The 14168-nt window shown below is 31.4% G+C and overlaps 1 long non-coding RNA gene across 1 annotated transcript; it reads right to left on the reverse strand.

The window, feature by feature from the left end:
* Positions 1-151: 151 nt before the first annotated feature.
* On the reverse strand, positions 152-13301 carry LOC114290655 (uncharacterized). The gene is made up of 3 exons (XR_014360682.1): positions 12925-13301; positions 3056-3121; positions 152-702 (listed from the first exon to the last, which is right to left on the reverse strand). It is a non-coding gene; the product is annotated as an uncharacterized LOC114290655 (long non-coding RNA).
* Between the last annotated feature and the right edge of the window lie 867 nt (positions 13302-14168).

Consider the following 14168-nt stretch of genomic DNA (forward strand, 5'->3'; position numbering starts at 1 on the left):
TGTATAGCCTCAAGTGTAGTCCCACTTTAAACTTGATTCAACATCTCTATATGCATTTTAGATCTGATTATTTCTTATTGCCAATAGCACATAACCATAAATGCATGATGCTTGAAAAAGATCAAAAGATCCATTTGCAAAATCCAATTGATCAAATGGAACCATTTGATCTATTCACGTTAAATAAATTCATTCTATCCATTACATTATACGCATACATATGTGTGCATTTATAATATTTAAAGAAGGAATGACAGTAAAAAGAAAATGCTTTTTAAGTTAGATACGCGTTGTCTCCCAGTTGTGCAATCCATGTCACCCACTTGTATATTCCATCACCTAACAGCTTGTAATTCAAGTGATGAAAATGAACAATAGAAGGGGGAAAGGGAAAAAAAAAATCAGAAAAAATTTTAAAGAGTGGAGAGTAGTATTTTAAGAAGAGCCATTTGAGCAAGCAGTGCTTACATACTGGCAAAGAGGAAAGACGAAGTGGGTGCAGTGGCTATTGGACATGTCAACATCGTTAATTCCTCTGTATCAATCTGATAAACATCAACCCAACTTTGATTTCGGTGGCTGAGTACATGAGAGAGAGAGAGAGAGAGGGAGAGAACTTAGCCATTCAAAAAGCACCCAAATGATTGTTACTCCATAATTTTTCTGAAATCTTCTTGTTACTCCATAATGGCACATTAGGAACTACAAATTAAAAACTGAACTGATATTTGAATTGAACATCCAGTGTCATCGCCTAGATGTTAACAAAGAAAATTTTGGAAGAAGAAATGATAAAGTTCACAAATTACAATTTAACGATCAACTTAATGATAAAAACTTAAACTCCACAATTTAGGAAAGAGGGCAAAACTACCAGTTATGCCAAATCCACTTGGGAAAAAATAATAGTTCAAATATGATTCTGTGTTTAAGTAAAAAAAAAAAAATGTAATTAACATAATCACGCTTGTATAATCAAAAACCCACAAATGAAACCAATTAAGTAGTAGAAAATGCTAGAAAAGTTATGATGAAATTCAGTCAATGGTGGCAAGTACTCCAAAACCAAATTTCAGTCATGACCACACCATCTCACACCTTCAATTCAACTTAAAAAAATAAAAATTTTATATTTTGAATTCCACACAAATTGAATCCAAAACCAAACCAGTATAAAAATTGAAAATTAAGAAGCAAATTGAGATTTAGTTGAGAGAGGGAGGAAGTGAATCAACAACTATTAACAACTCTATTGAAACTCTATTCAAAATCACTTAATAACAAAGGTTACATGCAAAAACAAAATTAAATGTCCCAAATGAGCAATACCCAACAAAACAGCCCCATCCACAAAACTTTTTCCTTTAAACTTCCCAATTTCATTTGATTATTCAAGTAAAAATGATAAAATTTACAATGAAATCATGAAACTGTCCTATTTATACCCAAAAGACAGTATATATTCATTTTACTATTACCCAATACTATTAATTTAACTAAATTGAATCAATCTGACAAAGATATGAGCTATTGCACGATGTTTTCTTTTGATCAAGAATCAAACCATCTATTTCAAGCAATCAATCAAAACCACACACATGCAGATGCCAAACTAATAATATAAAATTTAAGCTAAAAATGCACTGTTTTATGTCAATATCAATAGCCAACCAATCAATAATACCAAGAACAAATAGAGATTAGATTCCACTATGAAAAAAACAGAATTTGGAAATCAAATAGAAGGCTTCTCTATTAAACCAACTAATAATGATGAAATTCTAAACAACCAATTAGAGGATTCTATGTAAATAAGAATACTTTTGTTAATGAGATTAATCAAAAATTAAACTGGATGATATTACAAATCTAAATAATTAAGTTATGAAATTCAAAACCAATTAATTGGAAAAAAAATTCAAATATTAATCATTAACACAACTTCTATAAGTAAATAAAAACTTGAAATTAAGTCATGAATTTGAATTTGAATAAAAACTTGAAATTAATCATTAATCATGAATTTGAAATCTTAGTAAATAAAAATTCCAACTCAACTTCTGTAAGTATAAAACGAATTAAGTCATGAATTTACCTTTTATATCTATAACTCATGCCTCAACTTGAAATTGCTTCCATTGGTAAAGTTTCGAATTCCATGAAAATTGAATAGATTTGTACCAATTAAAAAAACCAAAATTGTATTTAGATATAACTAAGATAGGGGGTGGAAGTGAGTGGAAATCATTCCATTATAAATCATTCCACACGTGGACTCAACTGGTGGTATATGATGAGATTACAAATGTACATTAAATATTGGGGGGGAAATAAAGGTGAGAAAGGTCCAAATGAAAACCTCTTTGTACAATAATGCAATAACAAAATAGTAAAAACCCCAAAATCTCGTACTAATATGCCAATAAAAGCACGAAATAACCACCCATTCACATGAAAAATATATCTCAAATCTAAGTTTGGTGCTCACCACGAAAAAGTTATTGAACCCATTAAATATAAATCTTGAGAGAGAGAGAGAGAGAGAATCACCACAAATCCACTATGTAGAGCATGTGTTGGGCTTCAAAATCAAAGAATCATGGAAAATTATTGAAATCAACTTCTAAATTGCCCACAATAGCTATCGACATTGGTGGATAAAAGAAAATAATTAATTATCCAAAAAAATGAAAACCAATATAATGGCTCAGAACTCTATATAAGAAAAGGAAACCAGACCAAAGCCAATGGATTTTAAGTGAAAACAAAGCAATACCACAACAAATTATATAACGGAAACCCCAATGGATTTTAATTGCCTTGAAAAATTAGAATTTCATTTGGATTTAAAGTTCTATGTATGGTGGCGAGGATCATCACTTATATTTGAACAATCATTAAAATGTTATTATTACAACAAAAAACTGGAAGTTATACCTTACCTTTTGAAGAATTTATGGATAGGCACAGAAAGATATTTGAATTGTTTTCTAAGGGATGGCCAACAAAAGGAAACGTTAAAATGCTTTAGTAAGAATGCAAATCAGATACTTACCACAATGTTCAGATGCGAAAGGTTGTTAAGAAGTTTCACTTCTTCCTCAAGCTCTCTAATGTGAACCTATTAAGCAAATTTAAAGAATTGATTTAGATATACAAGACCACAAACACAATGCTTTATATACAAATTACCATAAAATGTAAATAAAGCAATTAATCTAGAAGTGATTTTCAACTTTGAAGCACTGTTACTGCAACTGAAACATTCTTAGATATATACCAAAAAATAACAAAAAATATATAAATATATTCAAAAGAATCACCATAAACAAAATATATCTTTTAGAAATGAAGGAGCACCAAATCCAAAATCTGGGAGAGCACTTCTCAAAATAATAAACAAAACCACTGCTCACATCTGCTGTGTACCACAATTCATCATCATTCTGCAAATCACCACTAAATAATGTTCTAGATAAAGCTTAAGTTGTTGGAAATGGTTATAAATTCTGGGTAAAACCAGAATTTTTTCCTAAGTTCAGTCTATTTTTTAGGTGGGCCCCGAGTGTCGATTTACTCGGGTCAAAGTGGTAGCGCGTTCTATGCCGCGTTGTGATTCACGTGGTATATTTGGTTGCTCAAAACCATTACCAAGTGAATGGGAAATTGAAGCCAAAGTGTGCTCCATGGAAATGGAGTTTTGGTGGAAATTCCTTAAGGTTGTAAATTGGCTTGTCCCACATTGATTTGGTGAGAAGTTTTGAAAGGGTTTATAAGGCTTGGGTTAGATACTTGGGGTGTGCCCCAAGGGGTACCTAAGTGCTTTAGAGGGAGAGGTTATGGGCAAAATGGGCTAGACCCATTGGACCCAAAAATCACCAAAAACATTTGAATTTAATTTTATTTTTGGTAAAATAAAATCCAGAATTCAAATTAAACTGATTTGGATTTCCTGTACATCCAAACAGAGCCCTTCCCGTTTTCAAACAGAAATAAACTAGTTTGGAATTAATAACAGGGCCCTTCCCCTTTTTGCTATCTGTTTGAATTGTTAACAGATTCAAATCTGTTTGAATTCAAAACCAACAGGTATCATACCTGTTCAATTTAAAACCTAGAGCCACCTTTACATCTATAAATAGGACCACCCTCATTTGATGTTATGATATTCAGAAATTTCGTATTTCACCTCTGCTAATTATATTCTTTATCTTGCTGCATTTTATTTCTGAAAGAAAGAGTGTAAACACTTAGTGTGTTCGTAAGGCAAACAATTTGTAGTGCTGCTATTGTTTGTGGTCAGATCATTTCATCCTAGGAGATAGACGTCCAAATTCTGAAAGCACCGTGGAGAGGACGAATCTGTCTTAAGGACACAGTGTCAAACACTGGACTTGATCAGAAAATAATTCGAACAAATTAAATCAAGTAAGTTATTTAATTTATTTTCAGTGTTGTTTTTTATTTATTAAAATCATATTTAAATTTTGTTTTTGTAACAAAATAAAATATGTTATTTATTTATTTATTTATTATTTCGAGTTTGATTTTTGTAATCAAACAAATTCTCTCATTTTCTTTATTTCTTTATATTCTTGTTGTTGTTTTGTACACAACAGAATTTAATCTATTTAAATATAGTGAAGATTGTCCTACAATCTTAAGACAGATCCGTTTTTGGTATCTTTATTGTATTTAATTTTCTGTGTTTTCAAACTAATATTCTGGTTGGAAAAACAAATAGTGATTTATGCTATTTGACAGATAGTAGTAATATACTGTTTATTTTCTTTGACAACTAGTAGTAATATACTGGTGTCATTAACAATTGCAGAATATTATTTGGTTTTACAGAAAATTATTTTGGTATTTTATTTTTCTAGTTTTAGTAACAAGGAAAATAAAATTATATTATTTTCTAGTTTTAGTAACAAAGAAAATAAAATTATTTTGTGTTTTAATTTATTTTCTGATTTTGGTAACTAGAAAATTATTTTGTGTTTATTCTGATTTTTGTAATCAGATAGTTTTGTGGTGTTTTATTTTCTAGTTTCAGTAACAAGGAAAATAAAATTACAGTATTTTTTAGTTTTAGTAACAAGAAAAATAAAATGATTTTGTGTTATAATTTATTTTCTGGTTTAAGTAACTAGAAAATTAATTTGTGGTTTGGTTTTCTGATTTTTGTAATCAGATATTATTTCGGTATTTTATTTTACTAGTTTTAGTAACAAGGAAAATAAAATTATTTTGTATTGTAATTTATTTTCTGGTTTTAGTAACTAGAAAATTAATTTTGTTAATCAATCATGTAACTTTGTGACTCGGTCACAATCTGTTAATTTTGTAAGTAACTTATGGTTTCGTTTGGTAGACCACTTATTTTTGAACCCTTTGTGAAAAGGTGTTAATTATTTTGACTTTATCATAGTTCATCGTGAGTATACATGGAAGAATTTGTTTCTAGAGTAAAATATTAGTTTTACAAACTAATTTTATTTTTATTACAATGTGGATTCATAGTCTTGAATTATATCTGCACTTGAGTTGGAAAATATATATATATATATATATTCACAAGAACTTTTTAATGCATATTTAATTTGTTTATTTATGTACAAATCAAACTTATTAAATGAATGTATGTTTTGTCATTTTGAAGTTTAAAGTTTAAATGCGTTGGATTTTATTTATGAGTTGAAAATCCTTTTATTTCATGATGCAAGTGATGGGATCGTGCATGATTAATTTATTTTGTTAATTCATTATTTTTAGTTGATGTGTTTGATATGCATGTATGATATCAACTCAAGTTATTTCTTAAACAATAATTTCAAGTGATTTGGAATGATAAATTGTTATGTCGACTTTGGACATAAGCAGGTTAATTTGAATATTTCTAATCAATTTTGAATGGGTGTTTAAACACCAGAGAAATTTAGACATGAAGATGTATGTAATTATATCGGTTCGTTTAATTGGGAAGTAATTTAAGAAATCTTTTATGTTGATTATTGAATTATGTGACATGAGATGTCATTAATAATTATTTTACTTGCGTAGTAGAATTTGTTAAACCATAAACCATTTTTATGGGGGTGTATATCTTGCATTAGTTGAGATAATTTAATTTTCTTCTGTCACAAATATGCTTATGACAGTGACATTTATTTGTTATTGAGTTGCAAGAATGTATACAATCAAATGGGTTTTTGAATTGTTTGATTCTTAAGCAAAATTTTTTATGAGGATATGATTTTGTCAAAACATTAATTCTGACTTGAGTAGTCATAATTATTTTGGTTTTTTCTTAAATTTGTTTTAAAATTCATTAATTTATATTAGAAGTGATAGGGGTGGTGAATATGATGTACCATTAAATGTATTTTGTGCACAACATGGCATTATTCACCAAACTACAGCACCTATGTTACTAAGTTCAGGCTTACCACAGAACTTGTAGGGAGAAGCAATATTGTCTGCTAATTATGTTCTTAATAGAATACCCCAACAGCATTCCTTATGAATTATGGAAAGGTCGACTACCTTCCTACAAATACTTAAAAGTGTGGGGGTGTTTGGCAAAAGTTGAAGTTCCTGTTTCTAAAAAGACTAAAATTGGACAAAAAACAGTAGATTGTGCGTTTATTGGTTATACTCAGAATAGTAGTGCATATCGGTTTCTGACTTATAAATCAGAAATACCTGATATAGATGTGAACATTATTATAAAGTCAAGGAATGTTGTGTTTTTTGAACATGTCTTTCCTTACAAGAAAGGACAGAAATTAAGTTTAAGGAAAAGAACTTATGATTGTACACAAAGTCAAGAGACTAATGACAATCAAACACAAGAGACTAGTAATGGTCTCGACCAAAAGGATTTAACTGATGATGAACCAAGACGAAGTAAGAGAGCGAGAACATCAAAATCCTTTGGTCCAGATTTTCTGACATACTTGTTAGAAAATAAACCTCAAAGCTTTAAGGCAGCAATGACAGGTCCTGAAGCACCTTTGTGGAAAGAGGCTGTTAATAATGAAATTGAATCCATTATGCAAAATCATACTTGGGAATTGGTGGATCTTCCACCAGGTTCTAAACCTCTTGGATATAAATGGATATTCAAGAGAAAAATGAAAGCAGATGGTTCAATTGACAAGTATAAAGCAAGACTTGTAGTTAAAGGTTACAGACAAAAAGAAGGTCTGGATTATTTTGACACATATTCCCCTGTGACAAGAATAACATCCATCCGCATGCTTATTGCTATAGCAGCGTTGTTTAATTTAGAAATACATCAAATGGATGTTAAGACAACTTTCTTAAACGGTGATCTAAATGAAGAGATCTATATGGAACAACCCGAAGGGTTTGTAGTATCAGGGCAAGAAAAGAAAGTTTATCGACTTGTAAAATCCCTTTATGGATTAAAACAAGCACCTAAGCAATGGCATGAAAAATTTGATTATGCAATGCTTACTAATGGGTTTACGATAAACGAATGTGACAAATGCGTCTATGTTAAAAACACTGACCAAGGATATGTCATAGTTTGTCTTTATGTGGATGACATGCTTATCATTGAAAGCAGTCAAAACATGATCAAATCAACTAAGCAAATGCTTAACAAAAGATTTGACATGAAAGATATGGGGGTCGCAGATGTTATATTAGGAATGAAAATTACTAAAACATCTGACGGATATACATTATCTCAATCTCATTATATTAAGAAAATTCTTGATAAATTTATCAAGGATAATTTGAATTTAGCTAGAACACCTGTAGATATCAGTCTTTATTTATTGAAAAATAAAGGTGATGCAGTGTCTCAGTTAAAATACTCCCAAATCATTGGAAGCCTAATGTACCTAATGAATATTACTCGTTCTGATATAGCTTATGCTATCAGTAAATTAAGTAGGTACACTAGTAACCCCGGAGAAGACCATTGGAAAGCGATCATTCAGGTTCTTAGATATCTAAGATTCACCCGTGATCATGGTTTGAACTTTACTCGATATCCAGCAGTACTTGAAGGTTATTGTGAAGCAAATTGGATATCGAATACTAAAGATTCAAAATCCACAAGTGGATATGTCTTTACTCTAGGAGGCGCTGCTGTTTCTTGGAAATCCACAAAACAAACTTGCATCGCACGATCCACAATGGAATCCGAGTTCATTGCTTTGGACAAAGCAGAAGAAGAAGCAGAATGGCTTCGTCACTTCGTAGAAGACATTCCAATGTGGCCAAAACCTGTGCCAACTATTTGCATTCATTGTGATAGTCAATCTGCAATAGGCAGGGCACAGAATCATATGTATAATGGTAAATCACGACATATTCGTCGTCGACATAATACCGTAAGGCAATTGTTGTCAAACGGAATAATCTCTATAGATTATATAAAATCTAAAGAGAATATTGCGGATCCGTTAACAAAAGGTTTGACAAAAGAGCTAGTATATAGTTCATCAAAGGGGATGAGATTAAAGCCTATTACATAAGAGTCGTCATAATGGTAACCCTACTTATATGACTGGAGATCCCAAGAACTAAGTTCAAAGGGACAACTAAGTTATGTATGGCTCGCCAGAAATCACCAAGGGATTAAAATTCCTACCCATTCCTATGGTGAGAGTGATATCTGCAACATATGTTGTCTGTAGGGGTATAAGGATAAGCTTTGCTTTTAATGATTACTTATATCTTGGTTAAGGCATAAAATCAAGATGAGTATAAGGAGATACTCACAATAAGAATCACCTATATGAGTGTTGAACTGGGGCCGGTTCTATGAGAATAAAGAGGCTAAATTCTCTAGAAATACTTATGAAAACCAGGTGCGTTCAAGGCTAAAATGAACACAACAGTGAGAACCACGATGTGTTAGAAGATATTTTGTGTGAAATCTATTGTCTTGGCTTACACAAACGGCTGAACAATTCAAGGCATCGCGTCCATTGGTTAGTCAGTAAGTCCGATAGGTTATCACTAGAGAAGGTTCAAGGCCGAAAACTACCTATCCTGATGCAAGATATTTTCGACTTATACTCTTTCGATAAATCTGTATATTGTTGCATTTCCGTTGTCATCAAATTCCATTCATGTGGGGGATTGTTGGAAATGGTTATAAATTCTGGGTAAAACCAGAATTTTTTCCTAAGTTCGGTCTATTTTTTAGGTGGGCCCTGAGTGTCGATTTACTCGGGTCAAAGTGGTAACGCGATCTATGCCGCGTTGTGATTCACGTGGTATATTTGGTTGCTCAAAACCATTACCGAGTGAATGGGAAATTGAAGCCAAAGTGTGTTTCATGGAAATGGAGTTTTGGTGGAAATTCCTTAAGGTTGTAAATTGGCTTGTCCCACATTGATTTGGTGGAAAGTTTTGAAAGGGTTTATAAGGCTTGGGTTAGATGCTTGGGGTGTGCCCCAAGGGGTACCTAAGTGTTTTAGAGGGAGAGGTTATGAGCAAAATGGGCTAGACCTATTGGACCCAAAAATCACCCAAAACATTTGAATTTAATTTAATTTTTGGTAAAATAAAATCCAGAATTCAAATTAAACTGATTTGGATTTTCTGTACATCCAAACAGAGCCCTTCCCATTTTCAAACAGAAATAAACTAGTTTGGAATTAATGACAGGGCTCTTCCCCTTTTTGCTATCTGTTTGAATTGTTAACAGATTCAAATCTGTTTGAATTCAAAACCAACAGGTATCATACCTGTTCAATTTAAAACCTAGAGCCACCTTTACATCTATAAATAGGACCACCCTCATTTGATGTTATGATATTCAGAAATTTTGTATTTCACCTCTGCTAATTATATTCTTTATCTTGCTGCATTTTATTTCTGAAAGAAATAGTGTAAACACTTAGTGTGTTCGTAAGGCAAACAATTTGTAGTGCTGCTATTGTTTGTGGTAAGATCATTTCATCCTGGGAGATAGACGTCCAAATTCTGAAAGCACCGTGGAGAGGACGAATCTGTCTTAAGGACACAGTGTCAAACACTGGACTTGATCAGAAAATAATTCGAACAAATTAAATCAAGTAAGTTATTTAATTTATTTTCAGTGTTGTTTTTTATTTATTAAAATCAGATTTAAATTTTGTTTTTGTAATAAAATAAAATCTGTTATTTATTTATTTATTTATTATTTCGAGTTTGATTTTTGTAATCAAACAAATTCTCTCCTTTTCTTTATTTCTTTATATTCTTGTTATTGTTTTGTACACAACAGAATTTAATCTATTTAAATACAGTGAAGATTGTCCTACATAAGTAAATACAAAAGTATTCAATAAATACCAAAAATAATGTTCTAATTAACATTAATTAGAAACTATGAATAAAAAATATGACCATGAAACCAATTTAATGCTAACAAAAATATTTTCAGTTTAATGTTAACAGTCAGGTTAACCTTAATGTTCACATTAACCCATTTAATGTTAACAATCCTCAACCCATTTAACTAATATGAAATAAAAATGGGTGTTAACATGAAACCAATTTCTTCCTTTAACCCCCATTTGATTTGACAGAGAGTGATGGTGGGGATGGTGGGATGACAAAAAACAAAGTATCCAAATTTGTAGGGAAAAAATAAGTTTATTACTAATTCTATTCACAGATAAATTCAGCACTGACAATTGAAAAAGAAATTTTAAATCACAATAAGGAAAAGGAAAAGAAATTTGTACAAAAAAATTAATTCGTCCAATAGACTTGTAACATTAAATAATAATTAAATCATACTTGAAAAATTATTGAATATTTTTCGAATGCCATAAAAGTATATACATATGGTACTTCTAATCAATGAGATTGCAAAAATAAAAAATGAATGAAAATGACTTTATCTCTATCAAATTGACCAAAGTTGGTCAGGTCAATTTTGACAATTGCTTTTCTTGTACAAAAAGCCCAAGTTCAAGTTTGGACTTCGTATCACCAATGCTTCTACTTCCACCTATATAAAAATAAAAATAAAAAAATAAAATTAAATCTTTTTTGTTGCTATCAATCAAATTAAACACCCCCATAAAATAAAATCAAATTCAACATACAAAAAATCAAATGAAAATGATATCTATGGAGACAATACTGAAAAAGATGACAATGAAAAGGCTCACGTCCGTCCTCTGGAAAAGAAAATACTGAAAAAGATGACAATGAAAACAGAGGGTACATGTTTCTCTCTTTTACCAGTGAAAAAAAAAAGAGCGGCAAAAAAGCAAGACTCAAATAAATAAAGAAAATTTTTTGATTTCACTCCTTCACAGAGCATTGAAAAAGTTTAAACAAAAGTAGAAAGAATAGGATCTAGGAATCAAAAAAATAAAAAATATGAGAAAACCTTCCCTTCTTTGTCTCCCTGTAAGCAAATTAGATTTAGATCTATCAAATCAAAAGAAAAGAAAAGACCCATTTGAGCCATTTCTCTAAGTGTGGTTTATGTTGATCCCAATAACCACCAATATATGCATATGTATATAAAAGCATGTATAGATAGATCCATTTGATTATGAGCTTGAAAGTGAACAAACATGAATATATCTAGTTGAAGATTATAAGCTTGAAAGTGAACAAATATATGTATGTATGTATATACAAATATATGTATATATGTATGTATGTATATACATACCACTGGTGGTATGATTTTTTTATTTTTATTTTTATTTTTATTTTTATATAGGTGGAAGTAGAAGCATTGGTGAGGAGATCACCCTTGTTGGTGACATGTGTGAGTGCCCACATCATTGCATGCTTTGAATGTGAGCTCTGATCCACCACCACCATCACTCTCTTCCTCATCATCATACCACCACCACCACCATTTTGATCACCTCCACCACCATTCCCATAATACATGTTCAGCCCTTCCATTTGCTTCAAACCACCACCAGTACCCCACCTCTTGGATGTTGATTTCCAACCCTCTCTTCCACTTAACTACCTCAAAAATGAATCTGAACTTGGCATTTTGTGACTCACCCTTCCCCCCTTACTTCCACTCTTCTGAAATCTTGTCTTTAATCTATGATGGGTAGTAATGATGATGCAAAGCCATGATTTTATCTTTTATTGTAGGGTAGTGATGATGAAGCACTGTCTAGTTGTGTCTTTTAGCAAGGAAAAGAGAAAAATAATTTTACACTATGATATAGGATGCACATCTTAAAAGGATGCACGCATTAACAATTTAACAGAGGACGGACGTGAGCCTTTTTCATAATTTGATTAAGTTCAATCCAATGGTTTATAATTTGACAAATGGACAGAAGTCCCATCAAGGAAAAAAAACTGAGCTTCCTTATTAAGCTGAAAATGCAATTGATTGAGCTGCACAAGTTGATCATAATAAGATATGATCATCCCTCCTACCCTATATCAATCAGACCTCAAAATTTGTGACTTTATTTTTGTATGATCAAAACACATGAAGATGATAAGCAATCACAAAGTAAAATGAAAAACATTGGTGCTTCAAGCTTCAGCTGTTTAGTTCCGTTTTTGCTTTCAGCTTTCATCTTTCATGTTTTAGAAAACAACACAATGAAAAGTTTGAAAAAAACACCCAAAGATCACAAAGTGCTAATTAAGCTGAGCTAGTTCCAATTGATGGCAAAAATTTTGGAAGAATAAAAACAAAATCGAAGAGAGAAGAAGATGATGACAGAGCATTTAAACATTCTTCTACCCAGCTAAAAAACAACAAAACCCCAAAAGAATATCAGCATGGCACTCATTAATTCCCAGAATTAACAACCTCCAAACAATAGATGATGATAAAGAACAACAATTATGATCTAGATATGAAAAACCCGCTGTCAAGAACTATAGATCTATATAACCAAGTAGAAAAAATTGAAGAAAGACATGTAGAGAGAGAGAGAGAGAGACCTCGTTGTTGTCACAGTGCCATCAGGTAGGTTGTAATTGCCATCGGGTTCGACTGTCCAACCAGCTTCGGAGCAGAGAGCTTTCAAGACCTCGTTGTTGTCACACTGCTTGGGTAGGTTGTAATTGCCCTGAGCTCTCAATCCAGAGTATATCTTGGAGGCTAGGGCTCTCATCTTCCTCCGAATCTGTGAATAAAATTATGTATATAATAGACACAAATGCATATCTATACATACAGTGGCTCTCATCTCTGAATCTGTGAATCTCCCATCTCCGGAAGAGAGAAGATGACGATTAGGATAGCGGAGAGAGGGAAGAGACTAATGGAGAGGGAGAGAGAGAATGGGGGTCTAATTTCAAAATTTGAAATCAAAGAAAAAGAGATGAGAGTGTGAGAGAGAGAAGTCCAATGGTTTAATCCAATGGTTTGGAGGGTCTGGAGGGTGTAAGACTGTGAACCTTTGGATTAAGTTCAATCCAATGGTTTATAATTTGACAAAGGGACAGAAGTCCCATCAAGGAAAAAAAATTGAGCTGTCTTATTATATAGATATTTTTTATCATTAAACATTATCCTATTTTTTATACACATTTTTTATTATTTAATATATTCGTGGTTCGGTTGTGGTTAGGAAATTTCTAATCCGCCAGATGGCTGGATTGGAAAAATCAATTTACATCCGTTCGTCGAATTGATGGATGCAAATTGAGCGGATTGGCGGATGGATGCGAATTGATTTGGCGGTTTAAACTTTTACAAATTTTGAACAAAATATAATAATTTGTCAATATTTTTTTTTGGATAATAATCCAACTTAACATAATCAAAAGATTATCGAGTAAATTGTCAAATATAAATAATAAATACATATAAGAAAATTATGTATTATAAAAACTATTTCATTATTTTTTTTTAATTCAAAAATTATTTAATTTGATTTTTTTAAAAATGAAAAAAAATTAAACTTTATATTTTTCAGACAAAAATACCAAATATTAACCCTTGTCATTTGATAAAAGGATTTTCAAATTGAATACACAACAAAATATCTAAACTCTTTTTCAATTGAAAACACAAACAGAATATCTAAACAAATTGAAAAAAATCCGTTATATGTTCAAAATTAAGCAGATTGAAAAAAATCAATCCATAACCATCTGCTCATCATCACGTATCCGTCCAAAATGTGACAGATTGGATTGATTCGATTGGTTTGGACATATCGAAATATCCGCTGCTCATC

Source organism: Camellia sinensis, chromosome 2 (genome assembly GCF_055761805.1).
Source record: "Camellia sinensis isolate YWXY chromosome 2, ASM5576180v1, whole genome shotgun sequence".
Taxonomy (NCBI): Eukaryota; Viridiplantae; Streptophyta; class Magnoliopsida; order Ericales; family Theaceae; genus Camellia; species Camellia sinensis.